The sequence below is a fragment of the Tachysurus fulvidraco genome, chromosome 13, assembly GCF_022655615.1.
Source record: "Tachysurus fulvidraco isolate hzauxx_2018 chromosome 13, HZAU_PFXX_2.0, whole genome shotgun sequence".
Taxonomy (NCBI): domain Eukaryota; kingdom Metazoa; phylum Chordata; class Actinopteri; order Siluriformes; family Bagridae; genus Tachysurus; species Tachysurus fulvidraco.
Window position 1 is genome coordinate 8,264,385 of NC_062530.1, and position 6,025 is coordinate 8,270,409.

Below are 6,025 nucleotides of genomic sequence, written 5' to 3' on the forward strand. Positions count from 1 at the left end.
TCGGCTTGGCGTGAGGTCAGCCATTGTCCAGTTTCCAGCATAATGTGTGCATGTGTGAGGATAACAGATAGCGGCCGTGAGTCTTCATGCTCAGTGAGCTAGATATCATCAGGAAAAGGCGTTGGGCATCGATAGCGCGAGAGGTTGACCTCCAGGCCCAGCAGCTTACAAGTGGCGCAGCGTGCTTGGTACGAGGTGCCCTCTTCCACGTAGAATCTATAAGCCAGGCCCTCAGGACTGAGATCAAGGCGGGCGCACGTGCGGTGCCTTTGAGCCGGTTGGAATCGTTGGACAGGATAGGTCTCCATGGATCTGCACACAACACTTACACACACAGGGGAGACCTAGACAAATAGACAAAGGGCAAATACAGAACACCGAACAAAGTACATATACATATATCTATATATATCTACATATCTATCTATCTATCTATCTATCTATCTATCTATCTATCTATCTATCTATCTATCTATCTATCTATCTATCTATCTATCTATCTATATATATATAGATGGACATTATCCGTTCCACTCAGGGTCATGAGTGTCCTCATCTAGCAATGGGATTGAGTCCAGTAGATCCAACTCTGCCATATGTATCTGCATATACTGTCCAAAAAGGGAGTGGACGGTTTTGTCAGGGCCCATAGGATAGTTATTCCACAGCAGGCAATAAAAGCTATAACCACCAACACTATAAGGAGGATCAGGCCTATATGTGTAAGTCCAGCTATCCACTTGTACCATGCAGGGTCTGTTGCGTTGGTATTATGGATCATCTGATCTCGAGCTTCCTTCATGCGGTTAAGCAATGTGCTTAGTGTTCCCATGCGGCCTGTGTGTAAAGGGATGATGGCGCAACATTCAGTGCCAATTATCTCACATACTCCCTGATCAGGTAAGCACATTTGGTCTAAGGCAAAGCGGTTCTCCACTGTCATGAATGTGGTGGCGTGCAATTGCTCTGATATTAATCCCAAGGCAGCGATAGTATGATTAATAAAGCGCTGTTGATTGTACCATATGTAGTTTATCCACCTCATGTTCCTATGTACCTGTACACCAGGCAGTATAACTGCCCATGCTGTGGAGGAAGCATGGGATAAGGCTCTATGCCCCTCCGGGATACCCACAGGTTCCCCTTTCCAGTTGATATATATATCCAGGTCTTTGGACCACTCAGGGAGTACTGAGGAATTACTGATTTGCAGATACTTGGAGGTGTCCCCTTGCCTGCGAGAGACAGGAGCAGGATTTTGGTTTATGAAGTAATCTAACAGGGAGTCATTCAATGCCATCACGGTAAGACGTCCTTCTAATATAACTGGTGCACACAGGCCATGCCACATTCGGGGCAGTGTCTGGAGTGCTGTTTTGTCACCATAATACCAGAAGATGTCGGCTAGTGGTAACGTGCCAAATCTGAGGCTAGGAACTATCATAAGACCCGGTATGGGTGATTCACAGCCATATTCCGTGATGTTACAAGGTGGGAGCACATTAACTATGGGATGGTGCGCATCTAAGGTATCCTGGCATGCCTTTTTTGGCAGGAATCCTACATATACTGTTCCTCTTGATCGTACACACAAAGGAAATATCTGATCAGGTTGCATTTGGACTGTCATATCTGTAGGAATGGGTGAGGTAACGGGTTGATATGCACACGATCTACTGATATTACCAATCCATTTTGGTCCATGCGTTCTTGACGCTGATCCCAACAGGCAAAGTGCCGGACACAAGTGTATATCATTATAGGGGGGCTTATCACACTCACCTATTCCTCTAGTGGGCATGACGTAGGGAATTTGTTTGGATCGATCATGGCATACCACGCAGGTACTGTTAGTAGTTAGCCACTGGCGATATAGATTGCCTTCTGGTCCACCTGCAGTGGTATTACAACGTATCCTGTAAGTTCCTGATATCCCCCCCCTAATGCGAAGTTACGGGGGCTGCACTTTACACTACTACTGTTGCCACATTTAGCCCAGAAATCTATACTTGCCTGGCAAAACTGCCATTCAGGGATGCTGGGATATAAAAGCGGACGTTATATGCGTCAAGAAATGAAGATTTCTGCGGTGCGGCAGGATATCCAGCAGAGGTATACAGACTATAATGCCATAAGGCATGGATCAGTTTGCAGCGGCTGCCCTTATTGCCTTCAGCCGGCTGACCGATGACGACAATACTGGTTGTTGCATCACATCTCACTTCACCTGGTATCTTTAAGTGGATCTCCACAGTTAAGGTGTAATAAGATGATGATTGGTTACGAGCCCATGTCACTGGGTTTGATACTGACTTTGGAAGTGGGCCCTTATAATCAAATGAGTACATTACAAAATAATTGGTATTGTTTTGTATCTTCTTTTGTATGCTAGCATGGGCAAGTAGACCTAGGGTGCATTCAGTGTGTCCCTTCATGGCGTTTTTGGCCATTTCAATTGTAACTCCTGCCAATGTGGGGGTTGATCCTTTTGCCTGAAAAACCGTATGACCCCTTATGGTAGCGGAACCGGATCCTGTTCCAGCACTTCGTTTAGGTCTCGGGACATTGCTAATAGTATTGCCGGTGTTGCATGGGTGAGAGAGGGCGGTACGAATCTCTATGGTGAGAAAGCCTATTATGACTGTTAGGTTCACTACCAATACTATTGCACATGCTATGTAAAAGATCTGGATAGTTAGCCTCTCTGCTTCATCGTGTTTATTGGTTTCAGTGGATTTATCTCCTTTATCTTTGTCATGGGGTATGGATAGTGGCATCATGGCTTATAGGTACTTCTACAGGCTGCTGTTTTGTTAGTATGAACGTGCTTTACCTCTAGCCCGAGTTCCACTGGCTGGCCCGTTACTGATTCGGGACCATAGGTGATCACTCTCGTCCCTGTCATTAGAGTATGGAGACAGTCTCGTCCCAGAGATGGCAGGCTGCTCCTTTGGCCCTGTAATGACAGGTTGTGTCTGGGTCTGTTGTTCTGTCTTTGAGGTTGTGGGCTGCTCTTCTTCGAGGTCTGCTTCAGCCGGCGCACGTCAACAGTGATTGAAGTGATACCAATAGTCCTTACCTTCAACCTTGACTGCTGTAGGAGTAGCTAACACCACTTTAAAAGGTCCTTCTCTCCTTGGTTTTCTCCAATGTTTTCTTTTAAATGTTCTGATGTATACGTAGTCCCCTGGGTCTACCTGGTTACCCAGCCCTTCTACTGCTGTGCCATGCGTAGCCGGCCCCACCTGTGGATATAAAAGTCAGCGGATATGGGTTAAATGTTTTACATAACTTGACATTTCGCTTCCATTTGTTCCAACGTTGGTCCCTTATATGGTCCTCGAAGTGAAAGCTACAGGCATTGGCCTCCCTGTCACCATTTCATGCGGTGTCAAGTGTGTTGTACGGTTAGTCTGTGAGCGCATTTTCATCAGTGCTAGTGGTAAAGCTTGTACCCAATTCAGGCTTGCACTAGCGCATATTTTTGCAATTTTCTCTTTTAAAACTCCATTCGCCCATTCTACTCTGCCTTGAGAACTTTGGTGATATACACATCCCATCTTGTGTTTGATGCACAATGCTTGTGCAAGTAACTTAACTATTTTATTTACAAAATGTGGTCCGTTGTCTGAACTCATCTGGTCTGGTATGCCGAACCTCGGGATTACTTCCCTACACAAGAATTTAGCTACTGTCAGTGTCATTCCTGGCACATGCCACTGCCTCAGCCCATCTGCTGAACATATCAATCACCACTAGGATATATCGTTTCCCTTCTGCCATATCCACAAAATACATCATTAAGTGCCGAAATGGGCCTCGAGGTTCGGGGATATGTCCTATTGGGGCTGTGAAATGTTTTCTGACATCTCTTGTTGCGCATAACTCACAGTCTATTAGTGCTTTGTCTACAAAGTTAGCTAGATACGGTGACCACCAATTCTTCCTGATTGTGTCTATCACTCTTCGGCAGCTGTGATCTATCCCATGTGCCTCCTTTATCAGCATTGGTAGCAAGGTATTGGGAGCTACCCACAACCCTTCTCCTCCTCTCTACACTTTGGTTACTGGATCACCTCGTTTTCCCCACTGCTCTACCTCCTCTGGACTAGCTGCATTTTGCGGATATCTGATCTCTTCAATTGACATTTCCCCTGGTCCTGCATCTGGTTCTTCTCCCTGCATAACAGCCATGAGGCAATTTTCCCCTACAGCTGCCTTTTTAGCTGCTTCATCCGCTGCAGTGTTTCCTTTTGTTATTATTGTTCCATCTGTCCTGTGAGCTCTACACTTCACTATGGCTAATTTCTTAGGAAGTTGTATAGCTGCCAACAGGTCTGATATATCATTACTACTGCATATCCAGCTTTATTTCCTTCATGGGTGCGATAACATTATCCATCCACAAAGAAAATACATTGTGCTCCCAACAAAGGTTGAGATTCTAAATCTGGTCGTGCTTTCAAGAATATTTCAGTTTCCTCTGTACAATTGTGAGGAGTCCCTTCCCTTGGCAGTACCATTCGTTCAGCTGGGTTTACGGTATTACACCACTCAATTGTCAATTCTGATGCAGATAATATTACATCATATCCTGTGCGTCTTGCATTGGTTATTACAAATGCCTGACTTGTCAAAAGTGCATGTAACGCATGTGATGTGTATAGGGTCACTGGATGCCCCAGTGGATTGTGGAGGCTTTTTGGTATGCAAATGCGGCTGCTGATATTGCTCGATAGCAGGGTGGCATGCCTTTTTCTACCACATCTAAAGCCGTGCTAAAATAGGCAATTGGTTGCTTTCCCATACCTTGTTGGTGCTGCATCAGTACGGCCGAGGCAAATCCTTGTCTTTCGGATACATATAAGTGAAATGGTTTGCTATAATCTGGACTAGCTAAAGCTGGGGCCGAGGCTAGTGTGCTTTTTAACAATTCGAAAGCTGCCTGTGCTTCTGGTGTCCATGTTAGTTGTGTATTAGGCTTAGCCTGATCTACAGCTTTTATCATGTTTGTAAGTGGCTGCACTTTTAAGGCGAAGTCACATATCCATGGTCTGCTAAATCCTGCCATGCCCAAAAACGACAACATCTGACGTACTGTCTGAGGTCTTGGTGCCTCACGTATAGCCCGTACATGAGCTGGCAATATTTTTTGTGTTGTTCCTTTTAATAGTTCCTTTATTGTGTTGTTCCTATTTAATTGTAAATTCATTAGGTCTCGCAGTAGTATGCGGTTAAATATCGATGGGCTTTCACAGTATCCCTGAGGCAATCTTGTGTAAGTATACTGTTGCCCCAGATAAGTGAATGCAAACAAGTGCTGGGAGTCCGGGTGCAAAGGAACACTAAAAAATGCACAACACAGGTCAATTACTGTATACCATTTTGTTCCATCTGGAATGTTTGATAACAACGTATGTGGATCTGGGACAACTGGGGTTTCCACCACCACTATTTGATTGACAGGCCTTAAATCATGTACTAGTCTCCATTTATCTTAATTTGGCTTTCTGATCAGAAAGATTGGAGTGTTGCATTGACTTTTTTTGGGGATTAAAACTCCCACGTCTACTAGCCCTTTAATAGTAGGTCCTATCCCTTCCTCAGCTTGTTTCGACAATGGGTATTGTTTCTGATAAGGTAATGGTGCATTGGGTATGACCTGTATTTTTGCTAATCCTGCTGACTTAACTAGTCCTACATCGGTTGCATGTTTAGTCCATAATTGGTCTGGGACTTGACTTGATGCATCTTCTACTTTGGCCTCTGTTAAGTTTTCTTCATCAGCCACCAGGGGCATCTGTACCTCTGCTTCTACTCTTACATGTATTTTTGTTTGCTGACTTACTAACATGGTTGCTGCTACCACTTGCTCTGTTCCTATATAAGCTATCTTTAAAAATTTTCTGTCTTCTGATACATGTATTCTAGGGTTTTTTGTTATATTCCATATCACTACCTTTTCTGCCTCTCTCATCATAGGCCCCAAATCTTTTGATTCAAACCTCTGCCCGACCATCAGGGA